The sequence below is a fragment of the Lissotriton vulgaris genome, chromosome 5 (assembly GCF_964263255.1).
Source record: "Lissotriton vulgaris chromosome 5, aLisVul1.2, whole genome shotgun sequence".
Taxonomy (NCBI): domain Eukaryota; kingdom Metazoa; phylum Chordata; class Amphibia; order Caudata; family Salamandridae; genus Lissotriton; species Lissotriton vulgaris.
This window is the reverse complement of record NC_141693.1, coordinates 1,788,192,825-1,788,220,108: the sequence shown is the minus strand read 5'-3', so window position 1 is coordinate 1,788,220,108 and position 27,284 is coordinate 1,788,192,825. Positions and strand designations below refer to the sequence as shown.

Below are 27,284 nucleotides of genomic sequence, written 5' to 3'. Positions count from 1 at the left end.
GCTAAATGAGAGCTCCCCACCATGCTTGGATATGCTTGTGCCCCCAGGTTTTACCATCATCAACAAAGATAGAAAAGATTTACGAGGTGGAGGTGTAGCTGCTATCATCCACAAGGACAACATCGACATCGTTGAAATGGACACCTGCAAGTATAGCTCTTTTGAATGTCTTACTGTCAACATCAAGACTAAGAATAATAGTCCATTACTCTGTCACCTTCTCTATCACCCACCAGGCAACACCCCTACATTCGGCGAACACTTATCCGACCTGATTGCCCATTGTGCACTCGGAAACGCTAACAACTTAACCTTGGTGACCTTAACCGACGCTAGAACAAAGCCAACAGCGGTATGAGCATATTTCAGCCAACAACACGCTAATTCAAACTCTAACCAATCTTCTCTGTGACAATAATCTATCCCAACACTGTTCAGAGGAAACTCACAATAAAGGAGCAACTTTGGATGCCATCATCGCTCATCGAGACGCAATTATGATCGTCAACATTCTACCAATGGACTGATCGGATCACCACATGATCTTATTCTACATCAACCGAAGAGTGCTATCCCTGTCACCCGTACAAGACCCACCCAAATGGTCCAGAAATCTCACCCAGATTCCCCTTGGCGTCATGGAAGAAAGGCTAAATTTGCTCCTCCCCAGCGGCAATGACCACCTCTCCAGAACCGATCTCACCTCGATCTATAACTAGAATATGGTAGTCTTGCTTGATCAACTAGCACCCCTGAAATAAAAAAAAAGCAGACCTATTCCATCCAGATCATGGTTTGACTCAGACATCAACGAGGAAAGGAGACAATTAAGAGCCACAGAAAGACGCTGGAGGAACAATCATACTACCATCCACAGCGATCAACTCGGAACAGTCCAGAGGAAGTCCAACAGTCACATCAAGAATAAAAAATCCACATTTTTCCGCTCCGTACTGGATAGCGCAAAAAAACAGACCCAAGGAGCTCTTTAATAGCATCAGACAACAAACCTCCAACCCCGCTACATACCTAGGGCAGTCCTCCAAAGAACTTTGCGACAACTTCTTCAATTACAAGATTTCCAAGATAGAGCGCTCACTGGACATCAATAGCACCCCCCTTTCCAATATCAGCCCGTCTGGAGTGTTTGGTAGCGCTCCCTTACCCCACACTAAACCCTGGTCACTCTTTCATCCCATCCCAGAAGAAGAGATAGTCAAACTGATCTCCACATCCAAGCCTTCATCTCAAGTCCTAGACCCTCTACCCGTGCAACTGACTAAAAAGCTGAAACTCTCCTTAGCCCCTCTCTGGTGCAAGATTATAAACAGCTCCCTAAAAAGCGGAATCGTTCCATACTGCCTCAAAGTGGGACAAGTCACCCCACTGCTGAAAAAACCTGGCCTGGATATGAACTATTTGAATAACTTCAGACCCGTCTCCAACCTTCCTCTTCTATCCAAAATACTAGAAAGAGGTGTACTCCAACAATTAACAACTCTTGGACAGTATCAACCTCCTTGACTCCCATCAGTCGGGATTTTGGAAAGGCTGCAGCACAGAAACCGCGATCCTCAACATCATCGATGAGATCCACAAATCACTGGACTCAGACCAATGTTGCCACTCATTCTCCTAGACCTATCGGCAGCATTCGACACAGTAGATCACAAAATTCTCATCAAGGCTCATCAAAGAAACTAGATGAGGTGGTTCTCAAATGGTTCTCCTCATTCCTACACAATCGCTCCCAGAGACTCAAAATCAAAAGCTTTGAGTTCCCCCTTCACCCAGTCAATAGGGGAGTTACCCAAGGGTCAGTGCTCTCCCCTCAACTCTTCAACATTTACATGGAACCCCTCACCACCCTGCTCAAAACAGCTAACATTCCCTTCTACCTATATGCTGATGATACTCAAATTTACTTGGAAATCTCCTCTGTTAAAAACATTCAAAGACTCAACAACATACTGAGGGAAGTGCACCTTTGGCTGTCAGGTAACCACTTAAAACAGAATCCGGACAAAACCGAACTACTCCTCATATCGAACAAAGAAGAGAACCCACAAATGGTCAATTGGTTAAAAGCTATCGATGCCCTCAATGAGAACCTCACCCTAGCTGACTCTGTTAAATCATTAGGCATCACGCTAGACCCAAAACTGGACATGACCAAACACATTAAGAACTCAGCTAAGAGCGCCTTCCTCAACCTGAAGTTACTGAACAAAATAAAACCTTTCATTCCGCCCAACAATCTCAAACAAGCCACCCAATCATTGGTGCTGTCAAGATTAGACTATGGAAATGCAGTCCTTTCGGGAAGATCTAAAACACATCTTGCTCACCAGAATAAAGAATTTGATCACATCTCACCTGCACTCCAAGAACTCAAGTGGCTACCGGTAGAAATGCGGGCGAACTTCAGAACAGCCTGCCTCACACACAAAGCCCTAAACACCGGCAAACCCGAATATCTGGCAGCCAAACTCAAAAAAGTAGGTCAGACCAGGAACCTCAGAAGCTCTAACACCCTACTACTCATCCCGCTGAAATCCCGAAAACAAAAAACTGCGGCCAGGTCCTTCGCCGGAAATGCGCTCAAAATCTGGAACTCTATTCCGCCCACCTCAGAACTATTCCCTCCTTCGCTAAATTCAAAAGTCAGCTCAAAATCCTACTCCTTGATCGATCCCTAGCGAACCGATAGGAGCAGTAGGAGTGCTGAAGTAGACACCTAACTCCTCACCGACGCTGTGTCAACAAGACCCCGAAATGGAACTCTTCATCACTGACATTATTAATATTCTTATTCGGAATTCCCCGCTTTATTGTATTATGTTTTGCTCTTTTTGTTCTGCTCTGTAACTGATGTAAGGCGCTCCGATACCCTCCAGTCAGATCTGACCAATATAAAACTTCTAAAATAAATAAATACAGCATGTAGTGACACAGTATGATGGTCAATTTACCTAAGACGGTCACAAATTAATGTATGACAAATTTGCTTTGCGCTTGCTATGAAACCCTGAACCATAACAGAGGTACCTGACACATGAAATACAACACTGGCACCCCTTCAATGTATACAGAGTTAGAAATATTTGCAAAAAACAAAGCATGTGAAAGGTCATGTTGTGAACACTAAAGGCAATATTGTCTAGCCTACAAATTTTGGACTTCCATGAACTGCCTTAAATGCAATTTCTGGACTTCAAGTAACTGTTTTGTTCTCTACTTGAAGACCACAAATTATAGGAGTGTACCTGAAATACTATAAGCACACCTGATGCTGATCAGTACATATCTGGTCAATTTGTATCTCAGAGAAGCAGCAAGATCACTTATCTTTCCATAATTTGGGCACAGTTGAGAACATGGCCTATATTTCACATAATACAACTCTACCTCCGGACTTTCATAAATCACAGAGTAACCCTGTGGTGCACTTTCACAAATATCAAGCTGTAAAGTTAAAACAAGAATTTGGTATTAGATTCAATGAGGAAAATCATCTGAAATATGTTGAAAGTTAGCCATGTTCTAAAATGTCACATAATTAAAAAATTAACCTTTTCGATGTGTTGGACGGCCCCCAGCCGTCCGGACGTCACGGTGGGCATGTGCGTCGGACGGTCGGGCCGCCTGATCTGCGCACGCATTACATTCCACCACACCCTGGCGGAATGACCGCTGCGGCAAAAAGGTTAATTAGAAGAAGCAGCACTGGTCAGTAATTAAAGATTGATTCTTGCCCTTGATTTGTACGCACTCCGTCCACAAAGAATCATTTTAAAGCTGAAAGATCATGAGATTGCACTAGAAAGGGGTTTAAAAAATGTGCTGAACTGGCTGTCGATCAAGTAGAGTCCTGACTTTCTTGTTAGCAAAACTGCAAATCAGAATTCTTTTAGCAAATCTAGTGTCCACCTATTTCCTTTTTACGAAGGTGCGACCATAAGAGTATCTGAACAAGAGGTTGTGTCAATTGGGACAGTTTTTGTGAGACAGATGGGTAGATTATATTTTTTAACTTTTGATATACAACCTACTAACACTGGATAAAGTCAGTAGTGGATTAGATTAGTCAAACTTGTTTATTAAACTCTGGTTAGACTATGCAGTTTCTGTAAAGTGTTTCAGTGATGCCTCAAAACCCAGACGTTATCGACAGCGCCCTGACGCCAAGTGAATAGTTCCTTGGATGGCCTGGATTTATTCGGTCCTTGCTTCAAACCAATGGGATGATAGCAAACCTCACCTACTTATGTAATCAGTAAGGTCAGTTCTGTTAACTGCCAAATCACTCGGCCTGACGGACCCGGAACTATAATATCGGGCCACCTGCGAGTTGAGTTTGCCCTCCACGGGAAACACTATCGAATAAACCTTGGATCTGCAGTAACGTAACCCCGGTACTGCACTCTTCGCTATAAGCCTAGCTGTGGCATCTCGTCCACACAAAGTAAATCCCGGCAATACCCTCGTGCAATATCATTCAGGCAACCGGATTTAACAGCTTGTCCCCAGAATCACTTGTCCTTAAGAGACCCCACAACACGAGAGGGTCGAAACGTCGTCTGCTATTAAGAGGAAGAAAAACTATTCATATAGTTGTTTCTGAATAATTTGCCTGTACCAATACTCCATTGGCTCCTCTTTTTCCCCATATCCACCATTACATATTTCTCTCAACTGCACCTTATAAACCTCACTGGTTCTGGTTATAGTTACTTTATTGGGGTCACAATTCACTTTCTAAGTGCAAATGTATATAATGTAAATACACAGACAGGACCAAACTTGTGTATACTTTCTTTTGTATTGAATAATTATTATGCAAGAATAAATAAATCACTTCGGCTGAAGAGAGTACCAAAAACATATTTTTTGTCAAGTGGGTTGTTTCAATATGTTGAAGCTTTGTTAAGCGATAAGTTATTTTCTACATTTTATTGTTTTGCTTCAGTCTGGTAGGTGACATTAATTGTAGTGGTAATCAATCAATTGATCTAAAAAGGAGTTCCTTGTGAACATTGTATGTGCTTAAATAGCATTACCCAGTTCGCAAAGACATATGGGTCGCTCTTGTTTGATGTAAGAATCAAAAAGATTTGTGAGCATTGGAAAAAAGGAAACATTTTAGTGGTTGGCTTGGCAAACAAAAAGTATGTCCTTCCAGAACCCATTCCCTCAAAATCATAATTTGTGAAACTCTTAACTAGAATCTTGGTTTTTGCCATGTTCCTTTTGGTCAAACACAAGTATTTATTATTCTCATTGGCCAATAATGCATTCATAAGTTTCAACTGACTTTACCACAGATTAAAGGTTTGATCTCTAAAGGCTTCCAAGAAGATGGATGCACGGTTGCCACCAGACTCTATATATGTGGTAGCCTGCAATATAATTAGGATAAAGGATGTTTAAAGATTAACATAAAAAGTATTTGTAAAGCACACGTTCACCCTTGGGTCTATTGCCACTGAAATAACAGATTAAATTGTTACTCATATCAATGTTACTCATTTTATCTAACTCAAATGCAGTGCTTACTGACCCCTTAGGTCACCTATGTGATTTATCAGTATATGAGAGGAGGAATCATACATAAGTACATGCTGTGGTAAAAAGATTTGGAATAGTCAAGTAAACTAGATCAGTAAATGAAGGGGTTGACTGCAAACGCAGAATTATACAAGGAAGGAATTAACAAAAGAGAAATAGCCTTTTTGTGGCATATGAGTAGATGCTAAGTGAAGAACTTAATATACTGTGAAACAATAATACAATAAAATTAGCACAGAACTGTTTATTGAATTTTGCTAAAGTCAAACATGAATCACACTTTTTTCTGCAACTCATGAACCTGTATTCGGACTTGCTTGATTGATAGCAACTTTAGATCCTTCAATTTCAATATCCATCAGTGCCCTCAAAGGAAATCACTTTAATAAGCAAATTCGCAGCTTTCATCAACTGTACTTCTTAAATATTTGAAAGTCTACAACTACTGCAGCTCCTATTGCTAAAATGATCTTTATATTCATTACCAAACGGTCAGGCATATCAAACATAGTCACATTATTAACTATATTAGTTCAACGTAATAAAATCAAACCAACATAACCTAACATCAAGGTTCTATTTTTTAGGCTCAGACAAAATGGGTGGACATATCAGAACAATGAAATAATCAAGCAGTAACATTCAATTAAATTAGCAATATTGTCAACGAAGGTTGGTTTTATACATCTCATGATTGAAAATCCGCTCAATGTAGTTGTTTTGCACTTTCAGGGTCACTGATGGGCCAGATTTGTGGGCAACGCCAATAGACTTTTAATAATACAATCTGTTGAAACACAAATTAACTTCTTGGAAAAAGTAATGCACCCCCCCCCCCCCCCCCCCCGGGGGGAGTATTTCTTTATAAATCCTGAAAATAATTTGCGTGATGGTAGCCATTTCTGATTAACATAATCTGAATCATTATCCGCTATTTTAATTCCAAAGCACAGTGCATTTTGAAAATGATGACTGGACACATTTAAAACATGTACGTTTAACTCCTACACAAGCTTTGAAACTTTAATCCAGTATCTTTTGAGCACATGCAAAAGGTGGTCATGAAAAGCAATCCATTCGCAAATTGAAATCATCATCCATAAATTGAAATTTTCTATCTGAAATTAAAATCATAATTAACAACTTTGATTTCTAGCTACACTTAGTAGGCTTAACTCCCTTGTCAAGTAAAACTACCACAACCTGATCATTCACAAAACTTTTATGTGCACACATCATACTCGCCAATATTTCATATGTCTTTTACAGTGCTCATGCTTCTCAGCAAAGCTGAACTCTCTATAGCAGACGCAGCACCAGCGCTGTGAACTGGTGGTGGACAACATTTAACATTTATGGTGGAGGACTGAAAACTCGCAGCCCACTTAAAACGCAATTAAAAGTCTTTAGATACCATTACAGCACACCACACATACAATCAGTTTGAAATGCTATCCAAATTCACTTTAAGAATTAAATCATTGATTACTTTAAAAAAATAAAATCAGTATTTGACAAATGATATCGAATTTGGAACTGGGCAATATGAACTGCATATTGTTTAGGACTGGAGCATCATTCGCTATATAGAAAAGTTTCTGAGAAATTCCAAACTCTCCTTTTTACATGCACTGAAAGTCATGTGGGAAAGGATACACACATTAGTTACATGAAAAAATGCACTTATTTAAGTTGCAATTAATGTTTTTGAAAATATTCCTAGTGTTTTCTTCTTTAAATGTTTATAATTCTGGAATTTACTGCATCATTCAAAAACCGAAACTGAGCCTGTAGTAAATAAGTAAAATAACACGAAGTAATGATGTGCTGGTTTGAAAATCTCCTTTGAAAGAAATTATTGCTTCCTGCTACACAGGCCTACGAGTAACTGCATATATTTTGCAGGCATCACTTTAATATTTTTATTCGCTCAGGTAAGATTTTGAAGTATTCTTGTGAACACTTGAGATTACGTTTGTTTATGTCAGGTCTCTGGCTATCAATTTTTGTTTTAAGTTAGCTACCTCATACATTAGGATGTCATGTTTGTAGTCATTATTAAGAGCTGAGCTGATAGCAAATGTGATCGCTCTAAAGCACCTCATAAAAGGTTTCTCAAAAGTATGATCCAGCAGTGTGGCTGGGCAGGTTATAGGGTAGGAACCGCACCAATCATTTGAAAACGTTAACGCAAAAATCATCTACTGCCCTAGTAGTGAATTGCATGCGTATGGTCATCACAAAATCACCATTGTAGTAAAAGGAATGTATCCAGGCTACAATGTTCAGTTTCTTGTGGATTTGGCTGACATGATATTGCATATTAACCTACATTCCAGGTAAATCATTCAAGCTGGGGGCCTCAATATGTGGGTCAAAGATTACATTTCGGCATCATCTTTGCCTGCCCTCAAAGAGTCCAAACTAGAAATAAGATGCTACCACAACAGATGGCTGCTTCTCTCAATCTGAGGGAAATTTACTGGATCTTGCATTTACCACTATACAGCTTAAGTATCCTGACAATTACCTGGTCAGGTCATGCTATTTAATTTGACCAGACCAAATGCCAGACGTCTGGGCTAGAGAATTAGGGCTAATTATGCCAAATTAGCTAGCTAACAAATGTGTTCTCTCATCAATGGAGCCAGCATGGTGTTTAATCATTTCACCTCTTAAGTATCCCCCATTTTCCATCAGCTGGTTCGTTTAAGAACAAACTACTACTGAACCCATGGGTTTTCAAAGACGTAGCCCTTCTTTAATCCCTCTATGTAGAATTCTCAGGTTGACGGGCTGGGGACAGATAGAAGCAGCTATATTATATATATTTTTTATAACTATGTTTTGAGTTTTTAGGCTACTATTTATATCTGTCTTTTTGTTTTGACACCATTAACCAAGCATTCCTCCTAAGATGCCAAAAGGGATGGGTCAGGGAGTAATAGTCATGATTTGCGATTAGTCTTATTTCAATGTTATTCACAGGTAATTAGGTTCTCAATTTTGGTTTACTTGTTCAGTAAATTACCTGCAGCTCCCTTTAAGAAATCTTCACTGGCCTCACATTACTAAACATACACGTCCATGTCTAATGACCTTATCAGAATGCAAGACTTCATGTTTTGCAAGTATGCCCATCGATGTGCCAGCAAGAGAGAGGAAAGCAAAGATGCTGGTAGACAAAGGCTGGAGAGAAGCTTAACCAAAAGATATAACTAGTGTCCAGGGGGATTTAAGCACCCTGACAGTCTACTTCCCCATAGAGCATTGGGGACATATACACGCAAACAGAAGGGGAACCTTTGTCTCTTTTCCCCCACGTCCATTCACAAAGGTTTGATTTCAAAGATTAGTTTCTGTGTGAAAACCTCCAGTGATCTATCTAGAAAACAATACTGCCATATTTTATTAGCTCAGGCAACTGCAGAGTAAATTACAAAGTCTGAGTATCTATACAATATCCATCAAGTGAGATACGCCAGATCGGCAGGAATATATCAGTGGAAAAAAAATAAAGGCCTAGGCGCAAACAGTACAAAATGGATCAGTATATGGTCATGGAGGAGGCTAACCCTCACCACTAAAGCAGCCATATAAAACTCACTAAGTAATTGATTACGGCGAGATACAAGGAGCTTCCTGGCAAGCCATATTGGCTGATGCCATAAAGTCTACTTTGTTTTCAGATAAATTATTACAAGTGCTAATTATGCAGAGTAGGATTAGTAGTAGTTAATGCATTATAATCATGCTTAGTAAAACGAAGCTTGTTATCTAACACACATCTTGAAAAACTAATACAACAACCAAGAGATAAAAGGTAAATCCAGAATACAAAGTACATGAGGGAAACACTTCATTATGAAACATGATCGCTCAGGTAATCTAACAGATTCTTAGTTTATGATCAAGTTGAATTACACATGAAATCCCATTTCTCACAGTAAAAAGACCATTCATCATGGTTAGAAAAATCAGGATAATTGTATGCCCACATTTATCTTGATCTTGTTACGGTTAGGGTGACTAACCGCCCGTAAATTTCACGGACCGCCGTAATTGGGACCTCACGTCCGTTGTCCGTGAGGATCCCATTTACGGACGCCTTTTGTCCGTAATTTTGGCCTTTACAGGGAGCAGCGCTGCTCCCTGTGAGAGGCCTCACCTTCCTGAATGGGACGCCTCGCGCTCCTCCTGTAACACAAGAACAGCCCCTCCCCGCCCATTGTCATTCAGTATGCCAGAATGACAATGGGGCAGTCTGGGGGTGCTAAAGCATGTGGCGGCCTCCTCCTACCTTAGTGTACAGCAGGGCAATCTGTTAGAAACAAGGTAAAATGCCCATGCTGCAACGTGAGAAAACTGTTTATTTAAAGAAGCCTGAAAAACAAGTTAAAAAGAATGGGTTGTTGTTCTTTTACTGTCCCATCATTTTAGAGTTAGGTATTTTCAATATTATATTCAACAAAGCCCTGGTTACTGCTTTTTTATTTTAAGCAACTAATACCCATTGACAAAGCCAATAGTCCTGGCTTCTTGTTGGAGTAATGGTACTCTCTGTATTATACATCTGGATGCAATGACAGAAACAACATAATACCAGTCGGGCGGAAGACTATGCTAAGCACAGATTTTTTGCCTAGGTATTTAAACCACGCCCTTATTTACATCGAACACACACTTTGAAGAGACCCCCCACGTTTTTTTACACCACTTAAAAGCCTTGCAAACAACACCATGTCACAGTCACCTCACATCCTGGCACTGTGCATCACGCATGACTTCTACGTTTTCAGATTGCCTATGTGCAGGGGCATAGTGAACCCTCCCCAACCCCTTGCTTTAGGAACTACAGCAAGGTGAAGTTCTTGATGGGTCTCTTCTGTCTGCAACTCTGCAGACATAGGCTCAGCTCATAATGTGAAAAGGTGGGAAAGTAAAAAAGTAAAGGAATGTGTGAATGGCTGGATGGATTACTGAAAGGATGAATGGATGAATGGATAGATAATGAAAGAAAGGATGGATGAGTGAATGAGTGGAAGTATGGATGCGAGAAAAGGTAAATAGATGGATGTATTAGTGGAAGGGTAGAAGATGGGCAAGTGAATGGGTGTATGGATGAGTAAGTGAATGGATAGCTGCATGGGTGAAAGGGTAAATGGCTGGATGGGTGAGTGAATAGATGGATGGGTGGAAAAGTGGATAGATGACTGTACGGATGGATGGGGTGAAAGGGTGGGTAGATGAATGATGGAAGAGTGAAAGGGTGGATGAAGGGATGGATGAGTGAAATGATGGATGGAAGGATATATATATGGTGGATAGGTTGGCGAATGGTTGAATATGTTTGGATATATATGGGCACACAGATGGAATGACAGAATGAATGGTGAAAGACTGAATGATGGATGAAAGAATGATTACACCTTGCAGCACCCATTATCTTAAGGAACATTTCCTATACAATGACTTTCACGTTAATATGAGTCATTGTCTCTATATAATGTGTGTGTGTGATATAAAGTACTCCGACACCCTGCCCTACAAACTTGGGATGAGTAACACTATAAAAGAATTTAAATACACATGAGAGGCGGTCTAAGTGAAGATGAGGGGCACCAATGGAGGGTGGTAGCAAGGCCGGACTGGGCATTGGGTGTTTCAATGGGAGGCGGAAAGGGGGGGGGGGGGGGAGAGTCCTTTTGTTACTGGGGGCTGGCACTGCAATGCTCCTTGTATATCCAGTAGTTTTCAATCAACAATAAAAGCGGCCTCACTTATATTCAGGTGTTGTTCACCATTGTCGTGACCTGCACGGTTGTCTCAACCCAATATAAACTTATTTTGACTTGTACTTAGGTGGTTGTCTATTTACTTACTTATATACTATTGCGCTACCTTCTCTGACGTGTCTGTAAAACGTAACTTTTGTCCCGAAGTTTTGTCCTGAATTTTGACCCTTTGTCCTGAATTTTGTCCCTTTGTCCTGAATTTTCACACTCACCGTCCTGAATTTGCACCTATGCCAGTTGGTCACCCTAGTTACGGTGACTGGCTATACCATCGACCAAGAACATCCTGGCCATTTTAAATGTAGCATAACACTAATACACCCAGTAAATATTTTGATGCAACAAGCCTAACCTACTATCAACAACTCTATGCTGGATAATGTACCTGTACACACTGTTTCACAGTTTGTTATACACGTGAAAATGTAATTGAAAGAATTAGAAGAAAAAAAAAAAAAAGAACGTTATGAAACGTATCTTTTAATCCTAAAATGTAAGAACTAAAGTCAGTACACTCTAGCTGCCTAATCAAAATAATGTAATGTGGGAGTAATATCCTGTTCTATGTATAGGCCATTCACACTGTGATGGGGGTTGAACTAGTGAAATAAATCTGGCATACATTTCTCTAATGAAATAACGCAAGGAAACACTGCCTCCAGACCCACACGTAGTACAGTGAAGGGTCATTCCTAAGAGAGGATGAAGCAGTAGAAAGCGCAGAGGTACATCAGTAAATCTCAAATATTCACTCTGTACTTGTCAGCAAAGGGAGAGCCGCAAGTGCTACGCTAGGCGAAGGTTCACAGAACGCCTTTCAGTGGGCCAGGTCCCTTTGGATCTCAGAGCCAGCACTAATTAAAATCTGACTTTCAGAAGGGTGCCTATCTGGTCCAATGTTCATGTCCTTTACTTCACAGGCAAAACTCTGATTGGATTTCCGAAGAATGACAGGAAAACCAGTTTGGGTAATATGAAGTCTATTCTTATATTCTACTTGTTTTGCCCAATTCCCATATGAGTTTACCCTTTTCTAGGATACTAGGTTTAAATATTTTTTCAAGCAGCATGTTACTCTTGTACAGTGTGTACTGTGAACTGGCCACATCTATGTGTCACTGTGAGTTCAGGTTGCAGTTGGATGTTTGTGCCGGTGTAAGATTAGGAGCTCTGGAGTTGAGGCTAAAGCCAATGCAAGTTTCTCACAGTGCCTGTCGGTAGGTCATAAAAGTGTTGTCCAAATACATTTTCTCCAATTATTATTTTTTTTAATGTTTTTATTGATTTTTAACGAATGAAACTTGCAATCAGAGAGATCATTAATACACAATAGCATGTGGAGCAAGGCAAAAGGTGTAACAACAGTTCCTCTGAAAGAGAGCACATGGCTGAGGGCCAACATTATATACATACATATACGTGGGTTTACTTGTGACTTAGTTACATCTGTCAACAGAGGGTCATGCATCACAATCATCAAGGACCCATACGCGGGGTAGATCCATTCCTTCCTCATCCACCTCTAGGTCTAAGCCATAATATTTTATACATGGCGCCCAAATTTTCCGGAATTTCTGGGGGGACTCTCTTGCCTTATAGGTCTCTTTCTCAGTAACCATAAAGAGATCGATACTTGATCTCCATTCCTTCAGTGTAGGGAGTCGGTGGGCGCTCCAGCATTTGGATATGTCCCTCTTGGCTACCACTAGCCCTAAACTGGCCAGCAAGAGCTTGTGTGGCGGCAGGTCTACATCAGTAGGAATACCCAAGATGAGGAATTTGGCGTCCAACCCAAGCTGGGCTTCCAGTACATTGTTTAGTTCCATCACTATGATTTGATTTGATTTAGGATTTCTAGAGCGCGTAGCTACCCTCGGGCGTCCCAGCGCTATCATGAAAGCTTGACAGTACTCCTGGGGATGGTTTATTGGGGGAACAACCAGGTTTTCAATAATCTACGAAATGTGAGAAGATTGTTTTCTTTGCGGATGTTAAGGGGTAAACTGTTCCAAAGCTTACAAGCGTTATAAGAAAAGCGGCGACCGCCAGCACAAGCTTTCCTTATTCTGGGAACGCTTGCTAGAAACAGGGAGTCCGACCTGAGCTGTCGGGATGATTTGTGTGGTTTGATGAGGGGTCTCAGTATTGGTGGACCCTTGCCTTGTAGGATTTTATGAGAGTTGCACAAGGCTTTGAAGGATATGCGTTCTTGGACGGGAAGCCAATGAAGAGCCTTGAGGGAGGGTCTGGCTGAACATCGAGATTTTGTTCCAGTCAAAAGTCTTGCTGCGGCGTTCTGGGTATGCTGCAGTTTTTTTATGACAGCTACAGGTGCCCCTAGGTATAGGGCGTTTCCGTAGTCTAATCTAGACAAGATGAGGCCCTGAATCAGAATTTTTCTGGATTGGGGGGGGGAATGAGCGGTAGGATCTTACGGGCTGCTCGCATGAGCCCAAAGCAAGTGCCGGCTGTTTTTCTTACACTAGTAGTGTTGAATCCTACTGCAATCCCAGAGGGAGTGTATGTATGTACTGTGTTCTGTGTGGCATCTGAGGCAATCTGGGTTGTCTGCCCTCCACATAGAATGTAAGCGTGCCCTATCAAAATAGGTTTTTTTTATTATTTTTTATTTATTTTGAAGGTTTTATATAGCGCGAACAAGATCTTTGCAGATATCAGAGCGCTTTACATCAAGCACAAGGAAAAACAGGGGGTAGGAAAAACAAGAGAGCGGTTAACAACTTTTGAGCAAAGAGTACTTGCAGGAATGAGTAGCAGAATAGGGTATATACATGAGGGAGAATAGTCAATCAACCAAAAACCATAATACAAGTAGACAGTCAGATAAAACGATTATTACAAGGTGAGGAGCCACAAATAGTTCCAAAGTAAAGTAAAGGTTCAGGTGAATTTAGCCATGAGGATAGCTTTCACTTCTTTCTTAAAAACTGTGGTGGAGATGATAAGTCTGGTTTCTGGAGGGAGAGAGTTCCAGATCCTGGGTGCCATTCCTGAAAAGGAGCGCTTATATGTTTTTTCCTTCCGGAATCTACGAGCTCTAACAGCTCTTAATCATACTGTCATGACATCTCCTGCCCCTCATGGTTATTATTGAAGTTACTGTCCATGACTTTGTGGAAGTAGTTGCTGATGTGCTTCCAACTGTTGCTCCTGCTCTTGTGGTCACTGCTATGGTTTCTACTATCACTGTTGCTATGGGTCCATGCCACGGTGGTGTGGTGGTAGTTGCCACTGTTGTGCTTACAATGGTGTTGGTTGTCCATGCTGTTCTGGAAGCAGTTGACAGTTTCACAGTGCTTGCTGTGATACATGGCGAAACAGTGGCTATGTTTATGTCTGATGCCACTGTGACATCTGCTGCTGCTTTTGTGGTCCCTCCTGTGGTAGTTATAAGAAGCTGCTGCCCCCCGCCCCCAATTATCACTAGGCCTTTCAAAGGAAGTAGTATATCATCAACTTCTCGAGGGTAAATATAATCCTCTATCGGGCATTAAAACTAATGAAGTTAAAAAGCATGCGGTTCACCAATACCCATTGAGACTTTACAACACCTACATCCCAAGTTACCTCATGCGCTTCATGGGAACAGTCCAGACCGAACTGCCAAGCCAGGTCCTCCCTGGATCGGAAATTATCATCCTGGGACCGGTTTCGGGGTATGTCACCCTTCATCAGCCAGGATAGCTTGAATCCAGTGGCACAGAGAGCAAGGTACCCACGTCTGGGAATACCCATCCCACTATGGGCGAAAATTGTAACGGCAACAAATTATGGATGGCATGCTGAATGATTCAAACATTCTCCCCCAGTCAATAAATCTGGTTTAAATCCCTCGTTCTTTTGTGCACCACGCCACCCCAGTTTGGACCCAGCCAAATGCAAATCAGTCTTGACACTGTGCCTCATGGGAACAGTCCAGACCGAACTGCCAAGCCAGGTCCCTTGGCATACCCATCCCACTGTACTGTATGAGACGCAGCCGCACTTTAATCACTACTTCGCGCAGGTGCAGGAGGGCGGCTTCCCAGTCAATGTCTTCCAATGAGCCAGTGGTAAGTTTCCATTTGGCACGAAGCAGGCCGAGTTTGTCAGGCATGTTATTTAATTGTGTTTTATATGTCAATGATATGACTTGAGTCAGAATTTCCTCTTGTAAAAGTCTGCCTTCTAACGGGGCATACTCTGGCAATGTCTCTGTGTCTAATCCCTCCGCTTGCCAGGCGTGTTTCAGTCAGAGGTAGGCATAAGCTTGGGAGTCCCGAAACAGGTAAGTAGCTTGAAGCGAGATGAACAGAGCTATGGAACCCGCCTCAGGTACATCTATTTTGGAAATCCCTATTAATTCTCACTGTTTAAAGCCTATCCATTTTCTAATCTCAGGCAATCTAGTCCCTTCCCATAAAGGGGTTTCCCCCGTGCTCATCCAATTATTAGTCATATGTGCAAATTGTAATTAGGATTCTAGGCGAAAGTGTGTGAAGGAGATAGACAGCTATGGCTTAAGTGTCTAACATAGAAAGATTGCAGAAGAAAGTGGTTTAAAGTGGAGAGCAGGGTGACAGACCCCAAAAAACACTACCACTTTTTATAAACTTCAGTGAAGTCTAATTCACGGTCTCATATTTTCGGGATTGAAACATTTTCAATGTAATTATCCACAACAAAATTATTGTTACTAATTTATCTTATACAGAGAACAAACACTGACAAACCAATAGTTCTGGCTTGGCCAGGCATATGCCCGGTGTTGTGTTATTTATATGGATGCAATAACAGAAAGCTCATAGAGAGGTACCAAAATATTAGTTGAGGCTCTCTATTGAAAGCACATGATTTTGGTTTACATGTTTTAAACCATGCCCTTGATTACAAAGCGACTGTCTCTAGGAAAGGATTCCTAGATGCGCTCCTTAGGTCATAGCCCCTCTAAAAACTCCCCCCACACTCACACATACTTTTTCCATCCTACTTAAAGACCTAGTTCACAGCATCAGCAGAAGTGTAAGAGACAGAAAACAGCAACTCCCCTGCAGAATCCATCTGCCTGTGGAGTCTCCATAAACAGTGAAATTATTCGATCTCCTAGCCTGTGTGTGACAAACCGCTATCAAACGTGTGCTTAGCAAAGTAAGAAGAAAAGAACATTGGAATACTGTAGAATAAAGATCTTAAGGGATATGGTGAAAGATGTGAGCTGAGCAAAAAAATAGGGCTTAAGAGTAGAAGAAAGCAATGAGAGACATCAAAAATAAAATACAAATAATTAAATATGGGGAGAACATAAAGTAAAGATTAAGGGGGTCATTACGAATGCGGTGAATCCGCATACTCCGGGCCGGCGGAAGCCCCCGCCGGCCCGGAGTATGCGGATTCACTGCGGCGGACACACAAATGACCCACAGCCAGATTAGGATAGCTGGGGGGTCATTTTTACGTCCGCCGCTTTTCCGCCGCGGTCGCCTTCCGACCGCGGCGGAAAAGCTCTAACATGGCTGACGGTGTCTATCAGACACCACCAGCCATATTAGGATTTGTATTTTGTAATGCCTTTCCGCGGCGGCAATGCTGCCATGAAAAGGCATACGGACTTTTCTTTGGGGGCCAGTTGCGGGCCCCCCGGGTGAAGGGGGGGAGTGGGGGTGCACATGGGGGGTACCCATGGTACCCCCCTGCATTTGCATGCACAAGGCGGCAGGCACCGCGTGGTGCCTGCCGCTTTGAGCATGCAAATGCACTGATTGCATTTTTAACATTGCGGCGGTTGCTGCTTCAAGCAGCACCCGCAGCAAAGTTAAACATACAGGATGTGACAGCCAAGGTGGCGGTCACATCCTAATTTGTACTGAGGGTCCGCAGCTGCCCCTGCGGACGGTACCTCCTCCTCTGGGGTGGCGGACAGACGCAGGTCCGTCCGCCATCCTAATAGGGCCCTAAGAGAAGGGAGACCAGCAGTGCAATGGAAGGAAAATTACATCAATGAGACTATCGAGTTAGACATGAGAAGTGAAAGGCAGGTGGATAAATCAGAGATTGTGCAATCCATGCTGCTGTAGGCAGAGGCTCAGATGGGTTGTACGTTTGTGCTGGAGCTCAGTAAGGGACTGCAGAGGATCGAATAGATGCAGGCAAGAGGATCCCTTCAAGATATCGCTTTTAGTCCTATGGCAACCTACTAAACCACTTGCATGAACACTTAAGAGGTGACTGTGGAAGCTCTCTGGCACACATGCTGGCGCTCAGCAGCAGATGCTTGAATAAACTTAGTGAGGTGCTACCATGAGCTCAGTTGGGCGACTCCCACAGCTCAGCGGGCCGTCTACGGGAGTTCCTGTGGTTGGTTACTGCAGCCCCCCCATCCAACAGCAAGAAGTCAGTGAACGGGGTACTTGTTATTAAAACAGTTCACTCACATTTAAAACGCTTAAACTCCATCAAGACCACAATGATTTTACTTCACTGTATATCAGCAAATGTTTTAAGAATGTTTGCTGAAAAATCAGGATAGGGCATATTTCAAAACTGGCTTTCGGGACCAACGTGTACACAAATAATATCAACTATAGCTGTAGCAGCTTCGGAGTGACAACTCAAAGCAGTACTTTACAAGCAGCAGTGAAATGCTTAGTCCAACTTGACGATTTCTCTCAAACCATTTAGTGAAACCATGGCAAGACTAAAGAATGAAACTGCAAAGGCTGTGGACGAGCGCTTCCATTAATATCAAAGCTTACTCCTGTGCTGTATGGGAAACAACCTTTACAACGCAGCCATTATATCGCACTACACTTACAACGTAGTCATTACATCACAACATCCTTTACAACGCATGTCACTATCACACAGGCATTACAACACATACCATTACAACGCAGAGTACCCCTACACTATCCAACACTTACACTACTGGTGCACCCCTTGGAGTTGGAATAGTAATTTTAACCCCTACACTATTCAACACTTACCCTACTGTTGCACCCCCTGGAGTAAGAATAGTAATTTTTACCCCTATACTATCCAATACTTACCCTAAATGCAATGTAATGGTATGCGTTGTAATGGTATGCATTGTAAAGGTAGTATGCGATGTAACAGAATGCGCTGTAAAGGTAGTTTTTTAAAATGCAATGTAGTGTCATGCGTTGTAGTGGATGTTGCGATGTAAAAACTGCGTTGTAAGTGCATGGGTTGTAAATGTATGCGTTCTAACGTCATACATTCGTGCTGTACGAACAGCAATGTCAAAAACACCAACTCAGAAACACAACTAAAAAAGTTTACTTTTTTAAATATTTTTGTACAAAAATAAGCGTTTCTGTAACTCATTTTCAACACGTTTTAAAGCAAATAGCGTCCTCCATTTTAGCAGCTGTCGGAGAGCTCACATGTTATTCCCTAGAGGCCGCTATTTATCTCGGTGCACCACAATGAAGGCATTTCACTTTGTCATGCCACATTCCACCTTACCCATCCCCTAGCCTAGAAATAGGAAGCCTCCTTGTTTTTATCCCTCAAAGCAGAAATAACGATTCACTGCAATGCTCGTAAGAGCACTTAGAAAGCAAAGCTCTAGAAAACGGACATTTAATGTAAATATATTGGAAATTCATACACATTACAGCGTCACAAAACATTATGCTTTGCACTACTTTACAACGCAAGGTTTGCTTCACATTGTCATTTGTAGTTACCTCTTCAGTTGCACGGAAGCTACAGTATTTTAACAGAAATAGACTACGAATACAGTTTACTTTAAGTTTGTGTGGCAAGGTCTGCACAACATTTATTTTCATAGGCGACTGCGCAATGCTGAGCACTTCTATTCTGTAACGTCTTAACATTTTGAAGCAGTGGTTACAGTGTGAGCGCATAAATGATGTGCGGCAAAGTTATGGTGTAGCTGGGTTTACCAGACCAGGCACATTAACAGCCTTAAATAAAATTACAATGTTTTCATTCTTGCTTTGTACAATGATGGTTTTATCAGACTGCAATTGAACACTCACGTTTCCAGAGATCAGTCTAGATAATGACTGTACTTTATGAATTCATGATATAACACTTTAGTATTTCCCACCAAACCTTCACTTCTCCTTAATATCTTACACGCAAGAAATCTAATTTCTTCAAAAGTTTTGATTAGAGCCATACTTTAAAGGTGTCTTGTATTGCAGGAGACTGACAGTTATTCGCTGTACAGACAACATACGCTGGGTAAATTATTAAGGCATTTGTGGAGTCTGCAGTGCGAAGTGGTTCATGCATGTTTCTACTTGGGGTAATTGCTGCTTAATTTGTACTGCAGGTAATATGTTACTTGGTGCTGTTCTGCTTGTAAGCAAATGACGTCAGCCAGTTGCCCAGTATTTGTAGCTAGACAGCACTCTCATCATACACTATATTCAAATGTTTATATTCAATACTATATTTAGAGAAGCCAGTAAAATGGCATACCTTCATACCTGATAAGTTATTTTGATGCTACTGAGTCTGTGAATTAAATTGTCACACAGCTGGAAGTTATAAATATGAAGAAAGGTATTTTGAAATCCCTGATTACCATAGTAGATTAGGGGTTTGTTCGTCATCCCTTGAAAACCCCTACGGGAAGAAGATTGTCAATGTGATAATCCTTGTTAGGTCCTTTTTATATGTTGTATACTGTGTTGCCAATTGTAATTTTGCACATATTTATAATTGTATAACGGTATGCATGATGATTGCTAGAATATGCACACTTCAGTAGGTCGTGTTGGTTAAGGTGATAAGCCATTGGTAAAGACTATTGGCCTTAATGGTTAATTTGGTCTAAAGATTATGGGCCTTAATGGTTAATTTGGCCTAAAGACTATGGGCCTTATTGGTTAATTTGGCCTAAAGACTATGGGCCTTATTGGTTAATTTGGCCTAAAGACTATAGGCCTTATTGGTTAATTTGGCCTAAAGACTATAGGCCTTACTTGTTCATTTGGCCTAAAGACTATAGGCCTTATTTGTTCATTTGGAAAGATTATGTCAGATTTTTAGGTTTGTTAAGTTTATTATGAAAGGTTGTAAGAAAAAGAAAACCACTAGGCCTGACTAGTGAAAGGAATGGGCTAAAGACACTAGGTTTTAAACAGTGGATTGATATTGCGCCATAGTCGAAACATGTAAGGAGGTATTTTGTTCAATGGAATCTCTCAGATTACCAGAGTAGGTAAGGTGTTTGGTATTGATGACCACTCAAACAAACCATGGAGATATAAGATTTGCAATGTGATAATCCCTAATAGACCCCACCATGAGTAATTTTATATGGCTTTGACAACTGTCATTTTGTACATATTTGTAATGTTATTAGTCTACCTGATGCCTGCTTTGTGGGAAAGCCCATGCTCAACTCATAGGTGTGATTTGGTTATGAAGACATGGCAATGATAAAGGCTGGAAGTCTAATTTGTTCATTGGGAAAATGTATGCCATGTGTACTAGTTCCGATCAATTTTAATAAAAGTTCAACCAACATTAAAAGGCCTTGTTTATTAAGAAACACATATGTTAAATCCAATAAGCTATTAACGCCTTAACCGCGGCGGCAATTCCACTGCGGTGCGGCCTTCTAACGGGTGGGCGTGGCTGCGACGGCCAACGGTCGTTCGCAGCACCAGGGAGGGAGTGCTCCCGTCGGCCAACGAGCACGGAAGGGTGGATTGTTATTGTATACTGTGTTAAGCATGCACACATATTTTGTTAAATGAAATCTCACAGATTACCTTTGTAGGCAAGGGTTTTGGTGCTGACTGCCACCTCTGACATACCCTGTGGGGTAAAAGATTGTACCCTAATAATTCTTGCTAGAATCTCTTGGGAGGCGCTGGGTCTTACAGAATTACTTGTCTGCCAGGACTGTGTAACAAAAAATAAATATTAAATCAGATCAGAAAAATGATTTTACTCACATAACAAGAGTCAATTGCTAAGCACTCCAAATCTATTCATGACCATTTTCAGCATGGGGCAATGGGCCAGTCACTTCAGAAATTGGCTGTAGTGCCCCATGAGTGACAACATTTTTCTGATCATATCCACAGCCACCTGAAAAGGAGTATGCTTCATTGCCAGGACTGGCAGGCCAGTTCCTCAGTTTTCCTCTCATTACTTTGCTTCTCATCTTTCCATTTTCATTAGTTTTAGAGTATACTATAGCTCCTTAGACAATGCCAACAAACTGCTTGCTTGCCATTCATTTAATCTGCAGTGTGTTGCATCCCACAAGGAAACAGCTTCTAGACCAGGAGACTAACATGGAATGGTTTCGTCCATGGTTTCACTACCTCAGCATTCCAAGATGGCCAACACATTAGATCAAAATGTAACGGCCATACCACAACTTCAAAACAACAAAATACCATGTACAATACAATTGCAAGATGGACACCTGCTGCTATGTTTAATTTTATATGTTACTGCAAGCACATGCCTGTTTTATTTTTTGTCAGCAGCTTGTTTTCTTTTTCCAATTGTATTCCTTTAATTTATATTGTGTATGTTGTTGAGTTGGTCCGCAAGCTTACTGTAGTAGTATAAGCAGAAGAATGAGTCAGTGGGCTGAAGAATGGGTGTGTAACTACTAAGATGAGTGACAGTGTGTATGTTTAATTACTTACTGAATGCGTAAACCCATCACTGACTGAGGAGGCACTCTTTTAAAAGCCAGACCTACAGTCATTGCCAATTCTTGTACGAATTGTTTGGCACAGTGTACACGGTTTTAAACAAATACTGTAAATGTTAAAAGAGTGATATAAACAAGTTACCTGAACACTTACGAACACATTTACAATCTAGATTAATTAATATTAGTTATTTTTTTCCTTCCCAACAACTGCGGCCTTCATACAGCGCCTCGGGACCCTTAGGGTGACTGGTCGTGTTTAATAAGAAAGCATAAAATAACATACAGCGCTGATTCTTTATAATCATGTGTAGTGTAGACTACATACACAGAATTATGATTTAGTCTATTTATAGCCGTCGTTTTCGGTTGTCTAGAGCAAGTTACTCAACCTATTTCAAATTGTATTGGAAGCTTCAACCCAATTATTAAACTGAAAATAGGGAAGCACCAAATTCATAAGCAAGAGCTGTACCAGAGACAAACCACGGGTTAGGTTTGGACATTGTATTGTATTGTATGTTGATTTGTAGAGCGCGATTGATGCCCGGGGGCGTCCAAGCGCTAGAACCAGATCCCAATTACAAAAAAATACACCCACTCACACACTCTATCACCCTCTTACACACCTGCACAACCACTGACATTCCCACTCACACATCCATATAAAGCAAGAGCAGAGCCATTGATAGATCTATCACGTCTGCTAGATATAGGTGCACGTTTTTGTCCTGCAAAATCTATCCAAATAGTTAAAAAGACACAAGCTTCTTGTTTTATTCATGCTCATACCGAGTTACAGCATCTTTCTTGCATTACGCAAAATACTGTTTTTTATTTATCTTGATTAGCTGCATAATAGAAGAAAATAGAGGGGAGATACAGGGCAGTATCTTGGCTCGTCTGCAAGTAGTCCTTTAATAAGGTCCGATAGAAGAGCCAGTGCCATTTATTTGATCCGAGCCAGGCTAGAGTCTGCGTGGATCAACCCACCTATATTAACAGTTGTGTGTATAAGGAACCAGATTAAATCTATAATGCGGTAATATCAACGGCGAACATAAAATAAAAAATACCGTGCAACGTACTATATGATTGATACATTCGAATGCAGAATATAGGAGGAACGCGAGGGCTATCAAAAGCAGGGTCGTGGTAAATCAGATTGTAAAAGTGGAATATTCAAAATTCCAGAATTGTCTTCGAGTAGCAGGAATTCATCAAAAGCAGGGTCATGGTAAATCAGATTGTAAAAGTGGAATATTCAAAATTCCAGAATTGTCTTCGAGTAACAGGAATTCAGTAGAAAGATACATAAACTGTCAAACTTTTTGGACAGACTCGGGTAGCTACAAAAATATATACGTAAGAATTGTATCGTTATGCGGAAAAGTCATTTAGTGAAGCACAACTGGTACGTTTCAGATCTAAACATCAACTACATACTGCATGAAACCGAAGCCCATTGATCCAGGCTTTCTTTGGAGTTGACAAACACTGCAACCGAGAGAAAAAAATCTTGCTCGCTCCACCTTTAGCAAGTCCCCTTCTCACAACGGCTGCCACACACAACATCACATGATCTTACCTCTCGTGACCATTAGCAGTGTCAGATTCCTGACAGTTGCCACACATTGTAAACAAGGGTTTACTTCATTTGACAACTGTCGAAAAAACACAGTGTCCCACTCCAAAGCTAATATACACACTGCCGGTCACGTCCAGCAGGAAAAGAACTCCACATTAAAGTTAATCCTCGGCCCAAGCCAGTCTCCTGTCATATCTAAATATCATACGGGCACTTCTACTGCGCCAAATATCCGTTCGCAAGGCACACGGTGGTCCTCTGACAATTGTTTCCCCATTCTACAGGCTCGTCTCCAGTAGTACCCTCCGGCCTCCCTTAGAGGACGTGATCTCCCTGGACTAGGTCAAACCCACCCAAAAAGGCACCCAGGCACATTCTCCACCCAGCCCAAAACAAAATCCCATAGAAATACAACACTACACAAAACACGCTGCGAAGGGGTTCTCATTCATAAAAGTTATCCCTCTCATTCCTTCACTGAGGAAGGTGGTCACTTACTCACCTACAAGACCAACTATCATGATAACTGAAATTGCCTTTAAACTACATGGTGTCTCTTGACAGAAATAATGACCTTTCCAAAACTAACAATCGTCGGTCCTAATTCCCCGTGCCACATATTTTCATAGTACACGACTTCATATTCCTCACACCTATCAAGAACTTCCATGAATAAAAGAGATGGGTCATTAATGGCACCCGTGATTCCACCCACTCCAAAGAGTTTCCCTCCCACAGGCTTCTTTTGACTCTCCCTGCAGGATCGCTTCTGATGACAACTGTCAATCATTCACAACAGTGCAGTCACTACTGACCCGTATCTCTCCAGGAGGGTGAGTTTCTTGACAGCAGCAACCCTATTGAACTGGGTAAAGTATCATTTAACTGTCAGGATAAAAACGCCCCTGCCGCCATGAAGTGCATGGCCCAGTCTTTTCGTGCCAGCGGTCATCCCCATGGTGCATGGCCTCACTTTGATACGCCACTCCTTCACCAGTAAGATATATCTTTTTCGAAATATGTTAAGCTCCTACTTCCCCAAAAGAAGGCACACTTTCTGACAGATGTCACTCCAACCGTTCTGCGGATTTTCTTTTCTGCATAATGTTAACTGCCTCATCTGACAGACGTTATTCCCCCATCCCAAAAAGAACAAGGTATCTCTTTTGATTGTTAACCAAGACAGCGCAATGTCTACCTCCTGACTCCTGTCACGCAAGCCCCCCGCCACTTCCCCCTCCTTCTCCCCAAAAAAGTGCACGCTCTTATAATAGCTGCCAGCCGCCAAAGTATGTGCTGCAGTCAAAACACTATCACTTTTTCAATAGAACATGGTTCGCTCTGTTCAGATATCATTCTAAAAATCGCAGGGTCTCTCCCCTGGCTGATGTAAATGCTTAGTCTCCAAAACTACACGAGCTGTAAATTGGCAAACAATAATCCCTTCACTCTCAAAATAAAGTGCACATCTCCACAGAATTGCACCCATCCTTCCCTACAGGACAGTCTGGCTCACATTGCAGATGACTGCTCCTGACTACTGGTCTCGCCCACTAAGTGTAGTTTCTCTCTTGAACGATGTCACAACCTCTACAGGCCGTGTTCTCTGTCATGACAAATGTCACTTCTACCCTCAAAGTGCATGGTCTGGCTCTCTCTAGACACATGACACCTCCTCCGGTGCAGTCTGTCTCCTGACAGCTGTCACTAACAACCCATCCCGCCCCTCAGCTGCTACGGATCGCAGTCGGGATCAAAACACAGGCGCACGCAGTAGTCAGCTTCAGACGCAACATGTTTCTCCCCGAGAGAAAACTTCTACCCGTGGCCCTGTCCCTGACAGGGGAAACCTGCAGGGGGCTCCCCTTCCCAGGACAGGGGTGTCGTTCTCCTCAACACCCAAACCTTGCCACACAGCCCCGCCCCCGGGGGTTATTCCCCTTCCAGGCCCTTAAAATTGCAGTTGCTGCTGTAAAAAAAAAGCCCCGCCGTGCCTCCTCACCTGCTGCGGCAATGCTTGCGTCTCCTGCCCCGGCCGCCGTCCAATCTCGGGTTCGTTCTCCCCGTCCCCGGTGCTGTCTTTTCCCCAGCCGCCGTATGCTACGCTCTCTCAGTCTCTAGCTCCCTTCACAGATCCCCGCCCCTCAGACCGCGGACCCCGCCCCCTTCCTCTCAACCGTCAAACCCCCGTGGTTCTTTTTCCCCGTGCTCCGCAGCGCCGCCAAGCGCCTAGCTGGGGCACCTTCAGCCTTCTAAGAGAAGCAGCTGCGCAATAGGGTCGCGGGCACGCGCGCACAATAGTTAAAAAAAGCAAGACTGGTGCTGATAGGTTTGAAGGCTCAGAGACAGGACCAGCGCTACTGCCTTGCCCTCCGTCTCATAACGTGTACGCTTCTCGGTGGCGCGCTTTGTACGTGTCCCGACATAACAGTTGCCATGTTCGGTCCAGGCAAGGCGTTCTTGGTTTTGCCTGAATCCAATATGGCAGCAGCTCAAGATCACGGCACGCCCATATGCCGTTTACCTACTTACACGCAACCTCAAGCCGCGTTCAACAGTGCGCAGAAGCGCCACTTTACTGAGCCTCGGGTGTCTCGGTTACTAACGCTCAATCCACTGCTGCGCAGTCTCATTTGCTTCAATGTGTGTTTATTGTCTTCTCACTCCGTAGCGCAGGTCCGGTACAATGTCGAGGTTGAACTAGCAGAACTAATACATACAAGTTACCCTATAAACCTAGAACTCGAGCATTCTAAAGAGATAATCGTTCTATTTGCTGACCGGACAGGTTTTTGTTTTTTTAGTCGCTAACGTATTTATAGTTATTATGACGTTTTTAATATAGATACGACAATTAAAAAACACGCTTTAGAATTTCTTCTACCCAAACATGCGTTTATTTCCTTTTTCGGACGTTTCGATCTTGCCCCAAGGACAAGATTTTATTATACAAGTTAAGATAGTTTTTTTTTCCAGTGAAAATAAGTGATTTGCCGATGTTGAGCTAACACCAGGGGCCATATTACATATTCAGTGCACTTTCCCTGTTTGTGCCACGACTCACAGGCACACACAGGGAAAGTTTGCTGTATTACCATGAATGCGTTGCCATCAAGTGAAATACGGAGAAGCTGCTTCAAAGCCACACTGTGTTTCACTTTGCAGGCAACAATGCACCTGTACTTTGAATAAGGGAGAGAGATCCCCTTGCAGGCGGGTGCAGTGATAGACTGCTAGGGTATGTCTGGGGTGGTTCTATGAAAACCCTCTTTCTCCCCTCCAGAGGGCTGCCTTTAGGAGGCGCACTTTAGTGCGCCTCCTAAAGACATATGTGCTTCTGTGCCTGCTTCCATAATAAGGCGCAGGCTCAAAAGCACAGTGATTCCCTCGCTTGCATGGAGCCACGCCAGGGTCGGATTGGGATCACAATTTGGCCCGGGCACGGTCAAAAAAGTGGCCCACGTTGGCGGGGCATGCCCTTTCACGAAACACCATTTGGTTACTCTCAGAGTTCTAATTTGGAAAGAAATGTTTGGTAAATTAAGCATTTTAAAGCTTATAGAGCCAGTAACATTGGTAAAGACTAGGGCCTAGATGAAGGTAATAGCAAATTACCGAATGGTAAATACCGAATTTTACCGATTCGGTATTTACTATT

At 42.2% G+C, this 27,284-nt stretch overlaps 1 protein-coding gene across 5 annotated transcripts in view; it reads right to left on the bottom strand.

The window, feature by feature from the left end:
• LOC147717179 (signal transducer and activator of transcription 5B) overlaps positions 1-26,080 on the bottom strand; it is a 1,664,723-nt gene extending 1,638,643 nt beyond the window's left edge. For 3 of the 5 annotated variants that reach the window (XM_086924127.1, XM_086924124.1, XM_086924128.1), the window contains exon 1: positions 25,629-25,766. The gene's annotated coding sequence lies outside the window, so the exon portion shown is untranslated. Of the gene's footprint in view, positions 1-25,628 lie in introns of all 5 variants that reach the window. The other 2 variants (XM_086924123.1, XM_086924125.1) reach the window with 2 other exon arrangements.
• Between the last annotated feature and the right edge of the window lie 1,204 nt (positions 26,081-27,284).